The sequence below is a fragment of the Sciurus carolinensis genome, unplaced genomic scaffold (genome assembly GCF_902686445.1).
Source record: "Sciurus carolinensis unplaced genomic scaffold, mSciCar1.2, whole genome shotgun sequence".
Taxonomy (NCBI): domain Eukaryota; kingdom Metazoa; phylum Chordata; class Mammalia; order Rodentia; family Sciuridae; genus Sciurus; species Sciurus carolinensis.
In genome coordinates, this window is record NW_025920147.1 from 1,305,346 (window position 1) to 1,331,600 (window position 26,255).

Below are 26,255 nucleotides of genomic sequence, written 5' to 3' on the forward strand. Positions count from 1 at the left end.
CAGTTTGATGGAAGGTAAAATCAAAGACTAACTGAAAAACTAGAGAAGTCTTTCTAAAACTTTTGACAGAAAAAAAGATTAAGGCAAATAATTCAAAAGAAAAAATGGTCAAGGAACCAAACAAGCCTTACATAAAATAGAAAATACAAATTGTCAAAAAATATGACAACTTCACTTTCCCTGGGGAAAACCCATATCAAATGGGGGAGTGAATTTTCACATCTTTCTTAAGAAAGTAATCTGTTGACATCTACTATAATTAAAAATGCACTTACTCATAGATCTTCCAAAGAGTGTATTCTCCTTTCTCCATAAAAAATTCCAGCATGTGAAACACATATACACATATAAGGATATTTAATGTAGCACTGTTTGCAACAAAATATTGGAAACAACTAGAATGAATAGTTGTTACTTATTCATAACCCAGTAAATGAATAAGTGAATTATGAAACTTCCATACCATGGAATGTATTTTCTTAAAAAATAACTCCTCTTAAGATGTTAACCTCTTAAGATGTAATTGATAAATTACCAAGTGTGGAAAAGGCATGGTGTCATATTTGTAGGAAAAAAATAAGGGAATTTGAATTTGTTTCCTATGACTGCTGTAACAAATTGCCATGTACTTCATTGCTGAAAATTACATATTTATTCTATTGCAGCTAGAAATGACTAGAAGCCTAGAATCCCAGTTTTGCTGGGTCAAAATCAGAGTATCAGTAAGGCCACCCTCTCCACAGTCTATGGGGAGAATCCATTCCTTGCCTCTTCCTACTTCTGATGTCTGCCAGCATTCCTTCACTTGTGGCCACATCGCTCATCTCTGCTGTTGTCATATCACCTTGTCCTCTTCTGTGTCAAATTGTTCTCTACGTCTTCCTTACAAGGACGCTGCTTATGATTTGCATTAGTATCCCCCAGGATTATCTCCCCATATCACAATCATTAATTACATTAGTAATGATCTTTTATCCATATAAGGCAAAATTCACAGGTTCCAGAGATTAGGATCTAGATCTTTGGGGACCTTTATTCAGTCTATGACAACATGTTTGTACACTTAAAGAATGCTGTCAAAAGATAGTTTCTTTAAGAAGGAGAAGAAAACTATTAACTTTTTTGATATACACTTTGATTTGTCAAAAAAATAAAGTTATGGGCCTGGGTTGTGGCTTAGTGGTAGAGCACTTGCCTAGCTTGTGTGAGGCACCTGGTTCTATCCTCAGCAACAGTTAAAAATAAAGTTCCATCAACAACAAAAGAACTATTTTAAATAAAGTTGTGGGGCCAGGCATGGTGGCACATGTCTGTAAGTCCAGCAGCTTAGGAGGATGAGCTAAGAGAATCACAAGCTCAAAGTCAGATTCAGCCACTTAGCAAGGCCCTAAGCAACTCACTGAGATCCTGTCTCAAAAATATTAAATGGACTGGGGATTAACTCAGTGGTTAAGCACTTCTGGGTTCAATCCCTGGTACAAAAAAATAAGATTCTGGGGTTGGGAATGTAGCTCAGTGGTAGAATGCTTGCTTACCATGTAGAAGGCTCTGTGTTTAATACCCAGCATCACCAAAAATAACAATAATGAAAGTGAAGTTGAAAATTTTTAAATGAAGAGCAAAAATTTCAGGTAAACATGAAAACAGAAGTAGAGGTAGCAATATTAATTTCAGATATAGTGGAATTCTGTGACATAAATTTCTTAGAATTTGATGTTCTAGATAGACTAATAATATCAAATTGGTGGAGTATTTTAGTTAAACCTTCAATAAACTTGATTTAATAACTTTAATAGAACTTAGTATGCTATAACAAAATACATAATATACTTTTTCAAGAAAAAATCACAAAAATCAGTATATACTTGTTCACAAAGAAAATTTCAATCAGAAAAGATAGTTTGCTGGGAGTAGTGATGCACACCTGTAATCCCAGCAGCTTGAGAGGCTGAGGTAGAAGGATCTAAAGCTCACAGTTAGCCTCTGCATCTTAATGAGTCTCTAAGCAGCTCAGTGAGTCACTGTCTCTAAAGAAAATGCAAAAAAAGGACTGGAATGTTCCTCAATGGTTAACCACCCTGGGTTCAATCTACAGTACCAAAAAAAAAAAGTGAGAGAGCAATACAGTTTATGTTCTGTAGCCACAAGGCAATAACAGTAGAATTAATAGTTTAAAAGATAGCAAGGGTCAAGAGATGTAGTTCAGTGGTACATTACAGACTTAGTATGCATGAAACCCTGAGTTCAATTCCTAGTTCTCCTCACTAAGAAAAGAAAGCAATATAAAAGTTATCATTTTATACTGAGGAAATAAAAACTGAACTTAAAAAAATATAAAAGAACAGCTAAAGCCATATCAAAATCTTTCTTATACCAGGCACAGTGGCACATGCGTCTTCTCTTAGCAACTCAGAAACTGTGCCAGGGGGGTTAAAAGTTTGAGACCAGTCTGGGAAATTTAGTGAGACTCTTGTCTCATAATAAAAAGTCTGGGGATGTAGCTCAGTGGTGGAATGCTTGCCTAGTATGTGTGAGACCCTGGATTCAATCCCCAGTACTTGGGTTAAAAAAAGAAGAAAAAGAAGAAGAAAGAAAAGGGAAAAAGAAAGAAAGAAACTATCTTATATGACCAAAACAATATTATAAATAGCTAAATTCATTATTCCACTAAGAAGTTTGGAAGGAAAAAAAAAGATAAACTAAGAAATTGGGAGGGGAGAGAAAATGAGCAAGTGAACCAGTCAGTTATAGCCACAGAAATGCTGCATAACAAAATATCAGTGTTGTGCAACAATAGGCTGTTCTGCATTCTAGAGTCCAGGTGAGAAGGGCAGTTGCTCAGGGAGCATGTGGTTCTGGTTGTGGTAGCATTAGCACAAGAGCACAAACCCAACCTAATCTCACATCTAGCCTCTGCAAAGACACCTGCTCTCACCAGACCCCACCCCCCTCCTCACTCCACTGTAATGGCTTTGGCCTCAGCCCTGCCCTCTGTGCAGAATGCTTTTCCTCAGGATATCCATTCCCTTGGCTCACTACCTCACTGTCTTTAGGTTTCTGCTTCAGTGTCACTTGTCTTACCAACATACTGTCAACAGCACACTACTTACATTCCACTTTTCTCATAGCAACATTGGTCAATATGTCACACACATACACACACTTGTTTACTTGTTTATTTTCTTCTTCACTGGAATGTAAGATTTGTGAATTTATGACATTTTATTCACTGCATGTCCCCTGCATCTTCAGGAGTAACCAGCACTGTACTTTGGGTTTTCATCTCCAAATTTAAATTTTTTTTCAGTAGGAGAGAATTTTCTTTCTACCTGCCCATCAGTTTTATTTTTGTTTTCAGTTCTCCTGGAATAGAAGCAAGTTATAAACACTAACTGCAGGCCAAATTTCAGCTTATCACTAAACTGACAAGCATGGATAGCTTCAAGAAGTATAGTTTATTCTAGTCAGAGATACCTTAATTATGCTGTCTCTTGGGATAGAAGGTTGTGTTACTTTTGAAATGCTTGAACAATTCCAGAGACCACTGTAAGACCACATAAGACTGTATGTTCTTAACATCCCTTCAGTGAACTTGATCTGTTTGTCCTAAAGATTTTATGTCATTTATTTATTTTAGCAACATCTTGATTTCTATGTGTGTCTGAACATTGTGTAGTCCAAAGTCAATATACAATACAGAGTGTGGTTTTTTTCCCCACAAACATTTGTAAAGGTGGGCCTAATCTCAAATGTTTTCATTTACTTATTTCAAGATATGAGATATTTGATAATTTTCCAATCTTTTGTAAATATACCTTGAGGAGCAGGTTTCCCATGTTTGTTTCTAGATGGAATAGAAGCCCACTTTACTCTAGAAAGAAGTCTAGGTGCATGAAACCTATGAAGAAAAAGGACTGATCAATTATTGAAGACAGGGGGACTTAACTGTTGGGGTACCCGGGACCCCTAGCCCAAGGCTAAGCAGGATGGCAGCTGGCAGTTTGCTGGCGTACGGTCCATGGCGCATACTGATGACGCGGTAAGCAGGAGTCGCGCTGACGCCATATGAGGAAGTACTTAGCTGTTGGCTCCTGTTGCTCGTGTGCAGCGCGTGATCTGCTCGTGCCCCATACACTTACACATTAGGATCATGTATGTAGCTCGTGCCTTGTCTGTATAGCTTTCTGATTGGCTGCCTTACCATATATATTCTTTGTGTGCTCCCCTGAGTGGGAAGAAGAGAACAATAAAGGATCTTGGAAAGCTCCATGTTGTCGGGGAGTTCTTTCCTGCGGGCAGGGGAATCCCCGATAAGTGGCGCCGAAACCCGGGACACACATAAGGGTGAGTGACGTCGGAGGCAGCCTCAAAAGTTCGTGGTACGTGACTATTTGAGCTAGCGGATAGCAGCTCGGAGTGGACTGGTTAAAAGCAGTCCGGAGGTAGAGTCAAGCGGAAAGCGACTCTGGGTGGATTAGCGAAAGGCAGTCTGCCACGCGGGTAAAGCGAAACGCGACCCGGAGACTGGGGCAGCGAAATGCTAGCCCTTGTATTTTCAAATATAAGGTATATACAGAATGGGATCTGAAAACTCTAAGATTCGTATGCAACAGCCCTTGAGAGAGCTTCTTCGCCTCAATGGCACGCCGCTTAAGGCAAAGACAGCCAGGACCTTTTTAGATACTGTAGAAAAGATTGCTCCATGGTTCTTGGATGAAGGTTTACTAAATATCCCTCAGTGGGAACATTTAGGGGCGGATCTACGTAAAGCTAACAATCAATCCCCTCTGCCTATAGGAACCATGGCTATATGGACCTTGGTTCGGAGCTGTCTCGACATTCGTAAGGATGTCTTTACAGAACCTTTTCATGAGGGAAGTCAGGTTTTAGAAGAGATAAAGGAAGAACGATCTGTCCGCTCACATAAGACCGGGGATACGGGGAGTGACTGGGAGGGGGAATTATCAGGGGAGGAGCTTGCGCGACAAGTTAATACATGGATGTTAAAGGAGGAATGTTCTTTGTTACCCTCCGCGCCTCCCGAGCCTCTGCCTCCGCTTAATGAGCAGACGCGTAGAGAATGGAGTCACTTGGGCTCCGCTGCTTATCCGGTCTTTGAAGATGCTCAGAATCAGAGATACCATCAGGCCTTAGATTTTAAGTTTGTCAAGCAATTAAAAGAAGCAGTTAGTACATATGGGCCCCAAGCTGCTTTTACTGTTGCGCTAGTGGAAACTATATCCGCCTTAAATCTTACCCCTCAGGATTGGATCAATTTAGCTAGAGCTACGCTCTCTGGAGGGCAATATCTTATGTGGAAAACATCTTGGCAGGAAATATCCTCAGATACCGCTAGACGGAATGCTGCAGCAGGAAATCCTCAATGGAACATAGATATGCTTATGGGAACAGGCCCTTATGATGGGTTACAGGCACAATTACAATAAAATCCTGGTGTCTACGCTCAGATAGCTGCTGCAGCTACACGAGCGTGGAAAACTTTGCAAGGCACAGGAGACTTACAGGGACATTTGTCAAAAGTTACACAAGGAAGCAATGAACCTTATGCTGATTTTGTTGACCGGTTGATTCAAACAGCCTCCCGTATATTTGGGGATGTTGAGCAGGCTATGCCAGTGGTTAAACAGTTGGCTTATGAACAAGCTAACAAATGGTGTAAGGAGGCCATTAGACCCTGGAAAAATAAAGACCTTTCAACTTACTTAAGGGTGTGCAAGGACATTAATGATGCCACTGGACAAGGTAATATGTTTGTGGCTGCATTAGATAGACAGAGCCAAGTTTTGGCTGCAGCTATATCTTGGAATGGACGGGCTGGTCCTAATAAAAAACTTAAAGGGCCCGCGGGCTCGTGTTTTGCTTGTGGACAGATGGGACATATTCGAGCTAATTGTCCTAATAAGTCTGCACCAGCTATGCCACCACAAAAGCCTGGACCTGGCTTATGCCCTCGGTGTAAAAAAGGCAATCATTGGAGTAGTTTATGCCAATCCATTAAGGATAAGGAAGGAAATTATTTAGGCCCAAATCCTTCTCTTCCAAAAAACGGGAGGACGGGCCCTCCCCGGGGCCCACAACAAATATACGGGGTAATTCAACAAGTACCTCGACAATGGTATCCCCCCTCAGAGAATGGAATGTCCAGAGAGCAACAACAGGGAGTGCAGGATTGGACATCTGTGCCACCACCAGATTGGTACTAACTCCAGAAATGGGTGTTCAGGCTATTGATTCAGACTGGAAAGAAAGAATTCCTAAAGATACTGTAGGGCTGCTATTAGGAAGGAGCTCTTCTACCTTAAAGGGACTAATAGTACACCCTGGAGTTATTGATTCGGATTATGAGGGGCAGGTTAAAATATTAGTGTCCTCTCCTAAAGGCATTACTGTAATATCTCCAGGTGATCGAATTGCTCGAATGTTAATTTTGCCTAGCCGGCACTCCTCCTGGCCTAGCAAGAATACAAGATGCGCAAATGGGGGATTTGGTTCTTCAGGCAGTCCTCTGACATTTTTAACACTCAATTTAGATGATAGACCATTCCTAAATCTTGTGGTGGGAGGGCAATCTATTGTGGGATTATTGGACACGGGGGCTGACAAAAGTATCATCAGTACCCATGATTGGTCTAAGGCATGGCCATTAGTTACTGCTAATCAAACCCTTCGAGGACTGGGGATTGCTTACAGCCCTTCTCAGAGTGCAGCTACATTGTCATGGAAGGATACCGAAGGGCATTCAGGAGTTTTTCAACCTTATGTTTGTGACCTGCCTGTTACACTTTGGGGTAGAGATGTTTTACAACAAATGGATATGAAACTTACTACTGACATTACTTATCAAGGGACCCCCGTTAAACAAATTATCAAAAAAATGGGATACACTGAATATGAAGGTTTGGGTAGGGAACATCAAGGTGCGGTTCAGCCCCCTTCCTTACCTAGTCCAAAAACTGATACCAAAGGTTTGGGTTTTCCCTAGGGGCCACTGTGGATAACACCATCCCTATAGTGTGGAAAACTGATGAGCCTTGCTGGATTCCACAGTGGCCCCTCACCAAAGAAAAATTGCTAGCTGCTCATGGATTGGTAAAAGATCAACTCTTGGCCAGTCACTTAAAGCCTTCCACATCTCCGTGGAATACACCTATTTTTGTTATCAAGAAAAAATCAGGGAAATGGAGACTGTTGCATGATTTACGTGCTATAAATCAACAAATGTTCCCTATGGGACCTATTCAATGTGGTTTACCACTAGTTTCTGCCTTACCTAGACACTGGCCAACTATTGTTCTGGATTTAAAGGATTGTTTTTTCTCTATACCTCTTAATGAACGAGATTGCTGGAGATTCGCCTTTACTCTTCCCTCTATTAATCATTCCCAGCCTGATCAAAGATATGAGTGGGCTGTATTGCCTCAGGGCATGGCTAATAGCCCTACCATGTGCCAAATTTATGTCGATAAAGCTTTACAATCAGTGAGAGATAGATTTACAGATTTACTCTTATATCATTATATGGATGATATTTTATTATGTCATCAATCCAAAGACCTTCTTATGCAGGCCTTGCATTTTATGTCTAAGATCTTGCAATCTTGGAATCTTATAATAGCACCTGAAAAGCTACAGCTGGATGATTTACAGCAATATTTAGGCACAAAATCGTCTTCAACCCAGGTACAACCATTAAAATTAGAGATCAGGACTGATAAATTAAAGTCTCTTAATGATTTTCAAAAATTGTTGGGAAATATTAATTGGATTCATCCATATTTAAAATTATCCACTGGGGAATTAAAGCCCTTGTTTGATATATTGAAAGGTAATCCTGACCTCAACTCGCCAAGGTACTTAACTCCTGAGGCTAAAGAAACCTTAAAATTAATTCAGCAACGTTTACAATCTGGGCAAGTTGATCGTTGTGACCCACTCCAGCCTTTATTATTGATCATTCTCCCCGAACCACATAGCCCATCTGCAATTTTATGGCAGGGAGGTCCTTTACAGAGTGTTTCCCTTCCCAGTTCCCCTTCTAAAATGTTACAACCTTATCCTACAGCTGTGGCTCAAGTTATATTCAAAGGTATTGAGGCTTCCATAACAGCCTTTGGTATGCACCCAACTACTATTATTACTCCTTATACTCAACAACAAATTTTATGGCTCACTAATAACAATCCTGATTGGGCTATACTCCTTTGTAGCACCTCAGCTCAATTCGATAATCATTATCCTAATCACCCTTGGGTGCAATTTTGTAAATCTACTCCCATAGTATTTCCTAAAATAACAAAATTTTCCCCTATAAACAACTGTCTTACGGTATTTACTGATGGTTCTAGAAATGGAGTTGGGGCCGTTATTATAGGGCAGGATGTTCACACCCTGCTTATTCAACCCTTATCTGCTCAAGTTACTGAGCTGGCTGCTGTTATCTTAGCATTTCAACTGTTATCCGAACAACCTTTTAATCTTCTTACAGATAGTCATTATATTGTTAACTCCTTATCTGTATTAGAAACTGTTGCTCATATTTCTCCTCACTCCTCCATTGCTTCTTATTTTACTAGTCTCCAACAATTGATTTTCCAACGTACCGAACTTTTTTATGTAGGTCATATTCGAGCCCATTCTAATCTACCTGGACCCCTTACCTCTGGTAATTACCAGGCTGACTTGGCTACTAAATCTCTCTTTGTTTTTTCTATGGAAGAACAAGCTAAACTTTTTCATTCAAAATTCCACGTTAACTCTACTACATTGTCCAGAAAATTTCCTATCTCTAAACAATCAGCCCGGGAAATTGTTAAACGCTGTCAACATTGTCTGCCCTTACTGCCAGCCCCATCTTTTGGTGTCAATCCCCGAGGCCTTCTGCCTAATCATTTGTGGCAGATGGATGTTACTCATATCCCTGAATTTGCCACTCTTAAATATATTCATGTCTCTGTGGATACCAGTTCTGGCATCCTTATGGCATCTGCATTACCGGGGGAAAGGGTTGCTCATGTCATTCAGCATTGCCTTCATTCTTTTGCCTGTTGGGGAATTCCAAAAATAATTAAAACTGATAATGGCCCTGCTTATACTTCTAAAAGTTTTTTACAATTTTCAAATACATTTCATATTCAACTTGTTACTGGCATTCCCTATAATCCTCAAGGTCAAGGAATCATTGAGCGAGCTCATCTCACATTAAAAAATTGTTTAATTAAACAAAAAGGGGGAATAGGGGTATCTTATAGATCCCCACGAGATAAATTAAATGTGGCACTTTTTATTCTTAATTTTTTAACCCTTGATGCTAATGGACGCTCAGCTGCAGATCGGCACATGTCTCCAGACCCAGCGCCAAAATCTTCGGTTAAATGGAAAGATATCCTAACGGGAGAATGGAAAGGACCGGACCCGGTTCTTCGTTGGGTCCAAGGATCTGTCTGTGTGTTTCCCCAGGATCAATCAACACCTATTTGGGTGCCTGAAAGATTGACCAGATTCATACCTCCTGATGAAAACGATGTTACTTCCCCTTCTGATGATGATCGGGATTTTCAGCAGAGTGCAACCTCAAACGATACATCAAAGGAACCTATGGGCAATAGTTAAAGCATGGCCATATCCTTTACCATTAACTAATACTTCGCTTATTCTTCCTCCTTTGTTCTCTACTAATGCTTCTACGGGATTGCCCACTGCTCTTAATGATCCTGATATTCAGTCCTATAATTCTTCCGTTATATTTCTTCCAGGAACCCTGTGTTTTGATTTACCCTCTAATGTTACAAAGTACTTTGATCCCTTTTCAGAACTTCCATATGGACCTTGTATTAATTTACAACGCCAGGTTCAAGGGTTATTCTCAAGAAAAGAGGATGCCAAAACAAAAACTAGAGCAACTGTGCAATTCACCTATGAGGGACCCCAAGGAAAGGGTGGCCACATAGAGACAGTAGGAAGTGTAGTTTCTATTACAGGATTGGTGCCTCGGCGGCTTCCACTTTCTTCTATCGGATTTAAGACCCCCAGGATTTTCCCCCCTTGTAATCCTGAGTTTTCTACTCCACCTATCTGAACAGGTTGCCAAAATACTAGGCGAGCTGCACCTGTGCAACATGGATTCTTTTTTACACCAAATTTTACTTCGCAGCGTACTACTGAAAACTTTACAGATCATGATGCATTTCTAGGAATACTACGTGTTAATCCCTTTGATAATTGGTTACTATTCACGGCTAGTTCTGGGTACACTAACCTTCAACCCCTTTTTGCCCTATTAGGAGGATCGTTCAAACTCTGCAACTGGAGCCATTTTATGGATTCCTCTTATATCACGGAGGCTAGTGTAAACTGTACAAAGACTATTATCTTTCCACCTACCCCTGTCTGTGTATCTCCACCTTTTATGTTTCTCCTTACTAATAGTGTTGACAACACCTCAATTCTTAATTGTTCAATTAATAATTGTTCCCTTTCTCAGTGTTGGAATGGTACAGTATTCAACCGAGTGGTGATAATGCGAATCCCTACCTTTTTGCCTGTCCCCGTTTCAGTTACAGATGCAGAATTACCTGTATTACTGAGTAGAAATAGAAGAGATTTTGGTATTACAGCTGCGGTTGTAACTGCTGTTGTCGCAGCAGCAGCGGCAGCTGCAGCGGCAGCTGCAGCCCTAACTACTACCATACAGACAGCTACTACAGTTAATCAATTGGCTGAAAATACTGCTACAGTGCTACAAACACAAGAGAGCATTGATCAACATCTTAAAGCTGGAATTCTGCTGGTTAACCAACGGGTGGACCTACTGCAAGAACAAGTGGACATTTTACAAGAACTTTTGGGACTTGGGTGTATTTACTCTCTACGAGCAGTCTGTGTAACTCCCATAATGTATGATAATCTTAGTACTGCAGCTGATTTGTCTCGAAATCTTTCGCTTTACCTTACTAATATTTGGTCTTTTGAATTTGATAATCTTACGTCCCGTCTTCGGGCGGAAATTGTTTGAGTGAATTCTACTAGAGTACATATTGCTTCTGTATCTGAATTTGCCTCTTGGATTTCTTCCGCTTTTTCTTTTGTGAAACAATGGGCCGGATTAGCTGCTCTAGGAGGGGCACTCCTATTTGGTATCATTTACATTGTCCGCGTCATCACACGTTTGCGTGCCTCTCAACAACGAGACCGTATTATTTTCCGCCAAGCCATGACTGCATTAGAAGTCGGCAGCTCCCCTCATGCTTGGTTATCTATGCTGGACCGGTAGTCAATGACGGGTAATGAAGGAGGTGGCCATACACCAACCTAAGACAGAAGCTGCAGCATGATCTGCAGACTTTGATGACGGGTAAGGGTATTGGCCGACCCCTCAACCTAAGACAGGCACGGTCCCTTTTGTCCTTTTAATAATAGAATAGGGGGAGCTGTTGGGGTACCCGGGACTCCTAGCCCAAGGCTAAGCAGGATGGCAGCTGGCAGTTTGCTGGCGTACAGTCCATGGCGCATACTGATGACTCGGTAAGCAGGAGTCGCGCTGACGCCATATGAGGAAGTACTTAGCTGTTGGCTCCTGTTGCTCGTGTGCAGCGCGTGATCTGCTCGTGCCCCATACACTTACACATTAGGATCATGTATGTAGCTCGTGCCTTGTCTGTATAGCTTTCTGATTGGCTGCCTTACCATATATATTCTTTGTGTGCTCCTCTGAGTGGGAAGAAGAGAACAATAAAGGATCTTGGAAAGCTCCATGTTGTCGGGGAGTTCTTTCCTGCGGGCAGAGGAATCCCTGATACTTAACCACTGAGAAACACCCCCAAACCATTTTTTCATTTTTTATTTTGAGAGAGTCTTGCTAGGATGCTTAGTGCCTTGCTAAGTTGCTGAGGCTGCCTCAAACTTGTGATCCTCCTGCTTCAGGCTCCCTAGATGCTGGGAGTAAAGGCATGCACCGTCACTCCCAGTTTGATATTGCTTTTAGACATTGCACATGGAATGTTACAGATATTTTGCAAGGTATATGGCTTGTTAATAAGTAATTCATAGAAAAACATCATTTTCCTTTTTATGTATCTGCTCCAGTTTGTGTTAATGAAAATAGGAAGAGGAATTATTATAACACATCATTTATTATATTCCAGTTTCTAAGTGTTGTGTTATTCAACCTTAATAAGAGGAATTATACTTTGATGCATTACATTATTCTATTATTTAGGTACATAAACTCTTTGAACCAGATCATCAAGCTTGTTGTCTGTCATTTGCCTTTTCCTTATCTCTTCTCTGTCATTTCTCTGCTCTTTCCATATCACACAGGGTTGATCACTAAAACTGTCTTGCTAAGTTCTATTACCAAATAGACTTTTAGCCAGTGGGATGCCTGGAAGGATATTTCCACACAACAAAAGGATGAATTTACTCTGAGGAGTATCTCCACCAGGTAATGCACCTCTTCCCTGATTTCTGCTCTTACCCAACAGCATCTCCTTGAACAGCAGCCACCACACCCCAGCTGGGTGTGGTTTCCAGCTCCCAATTAGTGACTCCTATTTTTTGAACTCTATGACATCCCTCATCCTTTTCCCTCTCAACCTTGGAGTGGTCAAAACTTCAAAGTTCGTAAACTTCTGGATTTGTCTTGGTCCCTTCTGCCTTTCAGGTCTTCTAACAATTGTTTTATTTATTCCAAGATAAAACTGGTACCACAGAACTGCTTGACATTGGTTCTGTTTTCCTTAATGGAGTCAATAGTGGAGTCAATACTCAAATCCAGGTTTATCTGAAGTCAAGATGTACAGTTTTTTCCCCCCATTTCCTTATGTAAGTGTTTCTATGTAGTGGTAATCCTGAAGAAACGGGACAAGTGACTAGTTGCAACAGGACTATATATGGGAGACAGCATTTGTTCAGTCTAAAAATCCTTCAGCACAGGAAGATAGATACATGCAGAGTACACAAAAGTCACATCCTTATCACTTCTTTTGTTCTGGGTTTCTCATTTTCATTTCCTGTAAAGGCAGAATCTTTTAGGAATGTAAATCAGCAGAAAATATCAAAAATTACCTTCTTGATAGCAGCAAGGAGTTTATCTTCTAGTGTCTTTTTCAGGATGTGGTGTTTTTCTGTTCTTTATAACTAAGACCCTTTAATATATATTTCTGAACATGGATACATTATAGTAAAGCATTCTTGAGTATTTTATTTATTTAATTTTTTATTTGGTTGTCTTCTTCATTTTATCTTCCTGGAAAAAATCTGAAGTGGAAATAATTTTGGAAATTCACTGAGCTAATATTGATTAATAATTAATATATTATGTATTTCATTTGCAACAATGAGCAGGTTTAGTCCTGAGAAAATTGTGAAATTTAATAAATAATTTGCAGTCTCACTTTATCCTTCTATGCCTATTCTCACCTTGCAGTCTTATGAATCATAACAGGCAAAGGTTCACTCACTGGGGCTGCTGGTCTAGCTTTACTAGTATCGTAAGTTTTTCTATATAAACAGAAAACTGCATTTGCATTTTAAGAAGTGATTCTTGCTGTAAATGAACATCTCAGTTGCCTCTTTTTACATATTATTCAAAATTAGTGATGTGTGAATGAGAAAAATATTTACAGCTATAAGTTTTCCCAAACTTGTAAATTTATCTAATAAAAATAATATCATGTTTAAATATTTATCAAGTATCTATTATGTCTTAAGGAATTAGACTTGAATAAGATATACAGAATTCTCAAAAAAGCAGTCTATTTCCTGAAATATATAACAAATTCATCCTTGTAAATGTTAGTGAATAAAAAATAGGAACACTTCATTGAAAAGGAATTTAATTGACTTTATCATCAAGCATCCCAGAAGTTTGATATGTAACCCACACATACTATACCAAATGCCAAGACTGGCCAGATCCCTTCATGAATTTTCAGGTTGATTTCTATTCATGTGCAAAAAAACTCATCTGGAAATTTAAATACTCATTTAACATAAAAAGAAAAGTTATATGTCAAATGTTCATAGTATGCATATTTGCACTTGTCATTCAAAGCTTTATCCTTTATCTGAATTGTAATTAAAAATACACTTGATGCTTTACTCTAAAATTGCCAAATTGCTAATGATAATATGGTAACAAAAGTTGCTAGTTGATAGCTGCTTTCACTTCCTTAATGCTAAATGATTTTCCTTAGCCACAATATTTAACATAGCTAGAATTGCAGAATGTGCATTCTTGCTGTCTGAGACTGAATTTTAGCTATATTTTATTAGCTGTGAAACCCTAGGAAAGTTATGGAAATGCACTGTGCCCCCATTTATGCATCTAAATAGGGGTAATGATAGTGCTTATCTCATAGGATTAAAGTATTAAATGAGAATAAATGTGTCAATACATGTAAAGTTTTTACACTTACATATGATGACTTACATTAAAGTGTTTGATACATCTTAGTTATATATGACAGATATTAGTAAGGTTTTTTCAGTGATTAATAAAGCTGGTAGATTATTTGCTAAGGTACATAGAAGATACAATTAGTTTTATATTGCTATATTAAAAACCATAGATTTAAAACAAAAGACCCCTATTTAAATATAGCTTCAGCTTTCTCTCATGAAATTACTAATATGGCATGTGAGTTTAGAAAAACACTCAATGGCTTAAGTTGATATTTATAAACAGACATTCTATCCCTTCTAAGGCTAACATATTATATTCAAGTTTTGAAATCAGTTAACTGCTAATAATTATTGCTTCCCTTTAAACTTTTTGTTGACTTGTTTTCCCTGATGCCCAACCAAGAAACTAGTAACTGCATAATGTATTCCTTTTGTTTATGAATACTAAGCTCTAAAACTGAAATCAATTAGAAAGTTGTTAACCATTGTTTTCTTTATTTCAGTGAACAATTTAAAAGATCACAATAAACATCTCACATGGAAACATGGAACTCAATTCAGGCTTTGCTCTGGTTGCCTCCTCACCCTTTTCTGCCCCAACCCATGGTGCTGTCTCATTTTTCCAGATAAGCCTCAGTATGTGGCTCCAGGGGCCTACCCTCTTCCTTCCAGGTGGCTCTGATGTGCAGTTGTTATATAAGATTTGCTTTAGTCACTCTTTCACAGACAGCTGTTCTCTTTTCCTACTGCTGTTTCCATTGCTTTTCTCCCACTTTATGCATTTTCTCAACTGTTGCTGGATGTTTATTATGAGTTGCATTCTTCCAACAAAATCTGCATTCCCTCTCAAGAGATAATGTTCTTTCAGACACCTGAAAGGTAAACAAAGTCTCAGGCTTACCACTTTCTTTTAAGAACCATGACCTTCATGACAAGGTTAAGGAACAATTTGTTAACAGGCCATGTGCATAAACAGACCATATACCTAGATTTTAAGTCAGGGTGTGTAACAAATTTTACCTTGTTAAGTAAGCTAGTGTACTCATGATGACTCTCACAAAGATACTTACAATGCACTAGAATAAGAGAATGAATCAATTCAGTTTATTATGATGGATTCCAGGCTATTACAAACAAAACTGAGTAACTTGAGTTGCAATGCAATTTTGAGTCAGATTCTTTGATTTAATGCCAGTGATATACAAAATACATACATTTTTTGCTTAATCCTAATTATAAAACTTTTCTAGCAACTAATCTTTCCTACCAAACATATGTGGAAATGAAGAACTAAAATTTTCCATAATTATAATTCTATTTGATTTATTACTGAAAAATTATATTAACCAGATAAACAGTATCTTCAAAAAGTGCTTCATAAAATTACAACTTTTTTTCTTATTATATTAAACTGAAATGAGATTTTTGACAAAGTATTAGTTATTCAAAAGAAAATTAGAATTTTCTTGGAGAGTGAAAGAAGAAAGGTAAATTCATTTAGGAGGGAAAGGGAAATTTAGATGTAGAAGGCAATAATATTTTTTTAAAATATGCTAAAATATAGGGGTAAATTTAATAGGAAATACTCAACCATGTGGAAAAGATAATATTATGTAAAGGTAAAGTCATATTTTAAAAGGTCACAGTAGACTGGAAAACACAAATATTATCATCTATATTTGTGCATTCAATCAATGCATTTTATGAGACCCTGCCATGGTCAAGGCAATGATCTACACTCTGGGAAATATTAAAAATAATCATCCAGAGACATTCCCTTAAATTGCTGAGAGCCAAACAGAATTTCTAATACACAGGCATAAATAACCATAGTGCAGAGCAGAGAGAAAGAAGAGTCAAAAAGACACATTGTCCAATTGCTATGCTGTTTGAAGGGTCAAAGATGACAACACGTACATGGAGGACTGTTCATGATTTGGAGAAACTCTTCTACAGATAGCACAGGAGAGCAGAACATTGCAAGATAGAAATTAACACATATATATGGGAAACTGCAATTTTATTTAGGCTCAGGTGTAGCAAATATGGATACAATTTGGTGGAGGAGCAGGAAAATACAAGACTTCAGCAAGGTTGGCGCCACAGTTGGAGAAGTGTGTTGTTGAAGAAGAATCAATGTTATTTGCTACTTATTCAAAATTTTTCACTACTAGTGTCCAAAGATCATTAACATTCAAACCTGATGTTAGACTGATGATATGGCTATAATGTGCTATTTTGTTAGTACACAAAATAAGCTTAATGTTAGGTGCAATATGCCTGATACTAGGGATAGTGTCTGCCAAGTTGTCATGAGAAATCATAAATTTGAGCATGAGACTATAGTTGAATTTAGAGATAAAGGAAAGACCCAGGTATGGATGATACCACTGGAAGAACAAAAATGAAGTGAAATAAGAAAGAAGCTGAGAAGTAACACTGGGGATTATCCAAGTTTAACTGATGTGGGAAGAAGGGTTAATCACAGAAGTAACACAAGAAATGAAGTCAGGAGAAAGGAAAGCTGGGAATAAGGAGCTGTTAAAACTGTAAAAAGTAACTGAAAGACAGCAGTCCATGTCAATTCTCTGACTTTATCTCGTGGATTATTTGTTTATTTTTATTGGTCATTCACTATAAAATTTATAAATTTTTATTATTAGAAAAGATGTAAGAGATGATGTAGAAAAATAATCACCCATAATCTTAAAATTCAGAAATAACAACTGTTAAGATTTTGGCATATTTCTCTACATGATATTAACATGTATTTATATTAACTAACACCAAATATACAATGTCATAGTCTAGATGTTTTACTTATTTTAGCATTTATTTAGCATTCTATTTAAAACTCTCATGAACATAATATTTAGTAAGGACACAATATCAACCCCACATTTATATAACATAAATGATAATTACTGCATTCTCTCATAGGTACAAATTAATATGTACCTTTTTCATTTCTTTTGGAATCTTTCTTAGAATTATGCCTTTGATTTTTTTTTTGTTTTTACTTTTTAGGGTGCACTTCCTCTTTTTTACTAGTTTGTTTTAGTTATGCATAACAATCAGATTCATTTTGACATAATCATAAAAGCATGGAATATAATTTGTTATAATTCAGTTCCAAGTACTTCTCTTTCCCTTCCCCCCTACCTCTCCTGTTCCCTTCCCTCTACTATATTGATACTTCTGCTATTTACTTACAGCCTTCTTTTTTTAATTTAGTGTCTTATGGATGATGGTGAGATTAAATGTGGTATATATTCATATGTATACATAGGAAAGTTAGGTCAGAGAGCAGTAATCTTAAACCCACAGGTCAAATAATTAGAAAATACATGTGAAAATTTTTCTTCCTTTTTTATATATTTGGTTCCAGATTTCATCATTTCTTGCATTTAAAACAAGAGTCTTCTGTAGGTCAATGGTTGTCTTTGGAGGCACATTTTAAATACTGTGTCTTGGGGGTTACTAGAAGTAACAAACATCAGACACCATTGGGATTGGCTATGTACTACTTGAGGTGATTTGGTATGTAGAAGCATACATCTGAATTCTCCATTACAATGTAACCTAGAGATTTACTGAACATTCAAATATTCAAATGAATATTTAGAATTGCACTGAACTTATTTCTCTTTATGTTATAGTTAGTTCATTATATTGTTATCTTTAAACTGTATGGGTAAATACATTATACTATCTAAGACTTTCATTTTAGTATAAGAAAAGAGTTGCTACAAATGTTGGTGATAAAAGGGAATTTGACTCTGATGATTGACAATTATTCATTTCAAAGTGTTAAGTTAAAAAACTTCATCTTAATAATTGCCAATGAAAGCCTCAGTGTGCTAATTTTCACATTAAGTCCTATACATTAAAACAGTGATGTGGGCTGGGGAATTAGCTCAGTTGTAAAGTGTGTTCCTAAATTGAGCAAGGCCCTGTGTTTACTTTACCACTGTTAAAAAAAAATTCTGTTGTCTTTGTTCTTCAGGCAAAAGGAAAATTTTTAAGAAAAACCAAATTATTAAAATGTGATAATTTGGAAGCAAGTGGCAATAGACTATCAGTGAAGTGCCTATAGTGGTTTATTTCAATTTGTTGACATTAAAAGGATCGATAAGAAGATATGATGTCATCATCCTTAGATCATCATTAAGATATGATGATTGAAATTTGAGAAATGCATCTGTGATTGCAGAGTTTACACAGAAAACAATCCTTACTTACAGATTAATTGAAACAAAGTAAACAAACTAGACTGTTTCCGGGGAAAATACAGAAAATCATCATTTAAGCTTGTGTGTTTTGGTGAATGAAATTGAGAAATATTTTCTACACATCTGCTGAAGGTTTATGTTAATTGAAGTAAGGATATTTCTTTGTTAAATTAATGAGGTTGCAGCTTCACACTTACTTCTAAAGAGTTCCACTCAATGAAAAGCATTAAAAGTCACTGCAAGAAGGGAATTTATTTCTTAAAAAAAATTAGCCTTTCTTCATCCATTCTTGCCCCCCTCCCAGGATAAGAGGGGTGGGAGGGGTGGGGGGAAGAAAAAAAATAGCAGAATGAATCAAAAACTACTACCCTAGGTAAATATATGATTACACAAACGGTATGCCTCTACTTCATGTACAAACAGAGATACAAGATGTATCCCATTTGTTTACAATAAAAATGAATTTAAAAAAGAAATTATTGTTTTAGAGACTAAAAAAAAGATACTATTTGTTCCTTACCCTTTCTTTTAAGTAGTTCAAAATAAAAACAAAATCATAAAAAAATTAGTCTTTCAATTTTATTGAGAAATGAAGAACAAGCTAGAGTATTTGAAAAGGCAAAATGCAATGGAATGTTTTGTTTGCAAATATTTAAAAACTATTACTTGAATCTATGTTTACATTTCAGGAAACTGCATATGCATTTGGAAAATAATTTTTTTCATTTTACCATATACTCTATATCTTTATGACAAAAATGTATGTGCTCCTCTGAAAAAGAAAACTGATTTTCTAATAGGTGAGAAAGTTTTATAGCAAATTTTTAAGAGGTGTCTTTAAAGAAAATCTGCCATGTTAGAAATCATGCACATTATCTACATTGTTCAATGCTTTCTTATTTCCTATTGCATCATGTCTATATTCTTCTCTAAAATATTTTCACCACATTTACAGAAAGACATCTTCTAATTTACAAGCATGCATCAAAAACTACTCGTGCCTATTCAATAGCCACTCTCTTTTTCTGTTTTGTTTGGTTTTGTTTTGTTTTTTCCTAACAGTTTTTTGTCAGGTTAAAAAAATGTAGAGAATTCAAGATAAAAGTAATAGAGTAATGACTGCCTTCAGTGTTAGCATAAGGAAAAATAATGAACAATAGTCAGTTATGCTTATCATATTCCCATATATGAGAGTTGTGACTTACCTCTGGCTAATAAGGGGTTTCTCTTTAGTTAAATCTGCAAAATATTCCTTACACTGAAAAAAAAAAGATAATGAGGGAATCTTCCTTTTTGCTTCTGCTGATAGGATCTGATGCACTGAACCATGGAGAAATCTTGCCATCCTGAAGAGTTGAGTACTAGGACTATATATTAAATGTAGAAGATACAAAAAGCCTCAGAACTCCATGCTATAGCCAAACTACCACTTTCAACCCTCTCTTCATGGCACGTTGTGATTATTTGCTGCCAGGAACACCATAACAACTAAAATACGTAACAGCATATTCACATTCTTGCCATTATCAATCACTTTGCTCCTTTACCTTTAATATGCTACATTTCCTATTAACCTACTTAAAAGAAATAACTGTAACACTGCCTTCTCAACAGGTTTAATGAATGCAATTGCTTTCAATTTCTTCTTCTTTATATGAATTTTAAGAGCACTTGTGGTCACTAATACATATTAATATAAAATAAAATAATGTTCTTTTCCCTCCCATCTTCCTATGTCCTGATCTCCCTCACCTACTCGCTTGATCTTTCTTTTATTTATTTATTTATTGTTTTAAAATTGATGCCTCATAGATAAACATTAAAGTGAAAGTCATTGTGATATATTCATCTAAGCACATGGCATAATTTGGTCAATTTCATTGTGTAGATCATCTCCTTTCCCATTCCTTCTCCCTCTCCCTGCAATAACCTTCCTCTATTCTACTTTTCCTTGTTCTATTTTTCTGCCATCTCCCTTTTTAAAAATTCCTTATTTCTCTCTTTCTTCCTCATATGAGAGAAAATACTGAAAATTTGACTTTGTCTTTTATTTTAATTAGCATGATGTCCTACTTTGCCATCCATTTATCAGCAAACAATGTAATTTCATTTTTCTTTATGGCAGAGTAAAACACCATTATATATATATTCCACATTTTCTTTATCCATTTGTCTGTTGATGAGCACCTGGACTAGTTGAATAACTTGGCTATTGTGAAATGTGCTGCTATATATATCAGTATGCATGTATCACTACAGTATGCTAATTTCAGTTCTTTTATATAAATATCAAGGAAAGGAAGATCTAGGTTATATGATAATACCATTCCTAGTTTTTGTTTTTTTAAGGAATCTCCATACTGCTTTATCCATACTGTGGTTATACTAATTTGAAATCCTATGAACAATGTATGAGTGAACCTTACATCCTTGCCAGCATTTAGTATTATTTGTATACAAATTTAGTATTATTTGCATTCCTTGTGATTGCCATTCTACTTGGAATTGGATGAAATCTCAGTTCAGTTTTTATTTGCATTTCCCTGGTTGATTAGGATGTTGAATTTTTTTATGTATTTGTTCACTATTTGTATTTTTTTCTTAAAAAATCTCTCTTTAGTTCATTTATTCAATATCAAGAGGATTATTTTGTTTTTGTTTTTGGTGTTTAATTTTCTGAGTTCTCCATGTGTTCTGGATATTAATCCACTCTCTCAAGAGTAGCTGGAAAAGATTCCCACCCATTCTGTAGAATTTCTCTTCATGTTCTTAATATTTTCCTTTGCTGTGCAGAATTTTCTAAATTTGAACCTATTCTATTAATTCTTGATTATATTTCTTGAACTTTAGAAGTCTTATTAACAAAGTTAGTGCCCATGCTGATATGCTGGAGTATTCTGTGTTATCTTCTACCAGTTACAGTGTTTCAGTAATTTGCATTCAGAAACACATTACGAAGTCTGTACCCATTAATCAAGTTGATTTCACACCAGGAATTCAAGGTCAGTTCAACATTTGCAAATCAATATATGTACAACATCACAAAGATAGAATCATGAGCAAAAATCATGTGATAATCTCAATAGATGCAGAAAAAGCCTTTAAAAAAATCCAGCACTCATTCATATTAAAAACTTTGAAGATACCATGGATAAAAGAAATTCACCTCAATATTATAAAGTCCTCTATATGATAAAACCAAATCCAAAATCTAACTGAATGGAAAAAAACTGAAAACATTTCCCCCAAAACAAGGAACAAGACAAGGATGCCCTCTTTCACCAATTCTCTTCAATATAGTTCATAAAACTCTACCCAGATCAATTAGGCAAGAGAAGGAAATTAAAGGTATTCAAATAAGAAAAAGACTGAAACCAATTTATCTCTGCTAAGGACATGATTACACAGGTATAAGTTCCAAAAATCTCCACCAGAAGACTTCTAGAACTGATAAGATTTCAAAGCAGGATACAAGATCAACATAAAAAGCTTTCATATACTCCAATAATGAATCTGATGAGAATGAAATCAGAAAAACAATTTAATTCAACATAGCCTAAAAATAGAATAAATGTAACTGAGAGGTGAAAGACCTCTAGAATGAAAATTATAAAATACTGAAGAAGGAAGTTAAAGAAGACCTTAGATGATGGAAAAATCTCCCATCTGGTTTAGGAATAAGATCAGAAAATTTTTATTCTTTATTTTGAGATGGGGTCTCACTAGTTGCCAGTCTAGCCTAATACTTGTAAATTTCCTGTCTCAACCTCCCAAGTAGCTGGAATTTACAGGCGTGTGCCACTGTGCCTGGTTTATTGTCTAATTTTTTTAAAGTATTACATTATTCTCTTTCATTGGTTGAGCATCTGTGATATCTCAGATCCAGGACTGCACAAGTGAGATATAAAGCATAATAGTATTCTGTTTCTATCAACAAATAGTTCAAGCCTAGAAGAAAAAGCAAATATAATTAAAGGATATCTCTTGATTTCTACAAAGGGCTGGAATAAAAGTACGTATAAGAGGCAGTGGTGAGAGGAAACACACAACAATATGATCTATCTATAATCAAAAACTGAGCCATGTCTTAAAGGATGAGTTGGAGTACACCAGGTTGAAGAGAATGATTAAGGGCTTTACAGTTGGAAATGATAGGATGTTCAAAGGCAATGAAATGTGCAACCGTATAACACCTCCAAGGACATAAAGTTAATGTTATGGCTCGAGGAAATGCTGCAACAAGAAAAGAGCTCATAAATTAAGTTGGAAAGTTAGGCAATGAATACCCCATAAAATGTTTCCATTTCATATTTATTTTTTAATTAAATCATGAGGTCACATAGTGTCTCAGTGCACACAGTCTAGAATTTGCAAGGACACACTGATTTCAATTGTTCTGCAAATCTGTCCCCATAGATTCACTTGAACTTTTCTGAAAGTGAATATTAATTCTTGGAATACTCAGTATGACTATTACATAGTACTTTACTTTTCACTCAACTATAAAAGCAAAAACTGCACTTTATATTGTAAGCACTCCATGTTTTTAGGGATTTTATGTGTTGTTTATCTGTGCAGACTTGGTAATGCAAGTTTGTAGTCTTACTGCAATATTTCCTCTTTCTTATTGATTTAATTTTTTTATCAGAATGAATTTAGAAATATATCTTTCATATCTTCCTTCTTAACATTCTATTTTCCGCTACCTGAATACATATTATTCAGATTCTCCAAACAAAACTTTTAATAAAGAATGGAAGAATGAAGACTCTACATATAAAGATACAGGAATAAAAACCTCTTCAACATTTCTTTCTTGACACAGAACACTCAGGGGCATATGGAATTTAAATTCTCAAGTTCAGTTACTTTTACACAATTTCTTTTCCCATTCAAGAACCAAAAGCATATATGGATCGAAGTAGTCATTAAGTATGCTAAGTGTAAAATAGGAAGGACAAAGAAAATGAAAACAATGTCAATGCCTATTTTAATGTGTAGGTAATCATTTTTGGAAGTAATAACTATTTTTAAATCTCTGTAAATTTATAATTGAATTATAAGTTCACAGTGTTAATAGCAAAGGAAAAAAGAAAATTCTTAACACATACTTTCCTTTTAAGTCTTACTGAAAAGGAAGAGAAAGTTTGTGGATAATCCTGGTAATCTTTAGTTTCACAGTTCAACTGTGATTATGTACCATCAAAAACATAGATAAAAATTTAGTCTTCCAAAATTCCAACTCCAAAATAAATCTGAGACATTTTAAATGTGTATTGTTAAGAACATGTGAAACAAATAATATACAACTTGCATCCAGAACCAGGAAATGGTGTTGAATGTGTGGAAACTATCACCATATATAATCATTTGTCTGCAATAGTGGTATAAAATGTACTCAACTCGGGGCTTTAATAAAAAGAGAGAGACACACAAACATACACTAAAAAAATTCCATCAAATTCACTATTATATAAATGCAAGTAATATTGCTATATACACACACACACACACACATACATATATATATATAATCCCTGGAACAATGTATCATATAATTTTTCTTTTAAATTTTGATCATTTGCTAAACTTTCTATTTTCTTCAAATAGCTGAATTTGAGGCTTATATATGCCACAGAAGACCACACAAACTCTATAGCACTACTTAGTTTCATGAAATGCAATAAGCTAGTCAGTTTATCCTGTCTTCTGAGTACCAAATTGTACAAGGGGTTACAAGAACTATAATGCTACTCACTTTTAATTAGTAATGTGTAAAAAATGAATGACTGGTTCAGTTGGAAGTGGGAAAAGATAAAAACAGTCTTTTGAGAATAATGGGAGATTACAGACAATTTAAAGAAAAGGGTACAAAGGACTACAAATTTTATTCCTTGAAAAATATAGTACTATTTTCCCAGATGTCTTTCCATCAAATTCCTCCCTCCTTTAGTCACCCATGTACCCTCTGGAAAACTTCATAAAAGGAAGCTCAGTCAAAGAAAAATTAGAAATGCCAGAGAAAATTTCATGATGCATCTTTCATGGAAATATCAGAAAATCCTTTTAAAAATCACACATATCATACTACACTAGACATAAAATTCAATTTTCATATTTATGAATATATCTGCATGGTGAGAATAATTAAAGTAACATTTAATCTATTTTTATAACATCAATTTTTTAAAATTTATTTTTATTGTAAACAAATGGGATACATGTTGTTTCTGTTTGTACATGGAGTAACAGCATACCATTTACATAATCATACATTTACATAGAGTAATGATGCTTGATTAATTCTGTTATATTTTTCCTTCCCCCCACCCCTCCCACCTCTCTTTTCCCTCTATACAGTCCCTCCTTTCTCCATTCTTGCCCCCCTCCCACTCCCCATTATGTGTTATCATCCACTTATCAGTGAGATCATTCGTCTTTTGGATTTTTGAGATTGGCTTATCTCACTTAGTATGATTTTCTCCAATTTCATCCATTTGCCTGCAAATGCCATAATTTTATTATTCTTTAAAGCTGAGTAATATTCCATTGTATATATATACCACAGTTTCTTTATACATTCATCAATTGAAGGGCACCAGGTTGGTCCCATAGTCTGGCTATTGTGAATTGAGCAGCAATGAACATTGATGTGACTGTATCTCTGTAGTATGCTGATTTTAAGTCCTTTGGGTATAGGCCAAGGAGTGGGATAGCTGGGTCAAATGGTAGGTCCATTCCAAGTTTTCTAAGGAATCTCCACACTGCTTTCCAGAGTGGCTGCACTAATTTGCAACCCCACCAGCAATGTATGAGTGTACCTTTTTCCTCACATCCTCGCCAACACCTATTGTTGCTTGTATTCTTGATAATCGCCATTCTAATTGGGGTGAGGTGGAATCTTAGTGTAGTTTTGATTTGCATTTCTCTGATTACTAAAGATGTTGAACATTTTTTCATATGTTTGTTGATTGCTTGTAGATCTTTTTCTGTGAAGTGTCTGTTCATATCCTTAGCCCATTTGTTGATTGGGTTATTTGTATTCTTGGTGTAGAGTTTTTTGAGTTCTTTATATATTCTGGAAATTAGTGCTCTATCTGAAGTATGAGTGGCAAACATATTCTCCCACTCTGTAGGCTCTCTCTTCCCATTGCTGATATTTTTCTTTGCTGAGAGAAAGCTTTTTAGTTTGAATCTATCCCAGTTATTGATTCTTGCTTTTATTTCTTGTGCTATGGGAGTCCTGTTAAGGAAGTCTGATCCTAAGCCAACAAGGTGAAGATTTGGACCTACTTTTTCTTCTATAAGATGCAGGATCTCTGGTCTGATTTCAAGGTCCTTGATCCATTGTGAGTTGAGTTTTGTGTAGGATGAGAGATAGGGTTTTAGTTTCATTCTGTTACATACGGATTTCCAGTTTTCCCAGCACCATTTGTTGAAGAGGCTATCTTTTCTCCATTGCATATTTTTGGCAACTTTGTCTAGTATTAGAAAATTGTATTTATTTGGGTTTGTGTCCATGTCCTCTATTCTGTACCATTGATCTACCTGTCTATTTTGGTGCCAATACCATGCTGTTTTTGTTACTATTGCTTTGTAGTC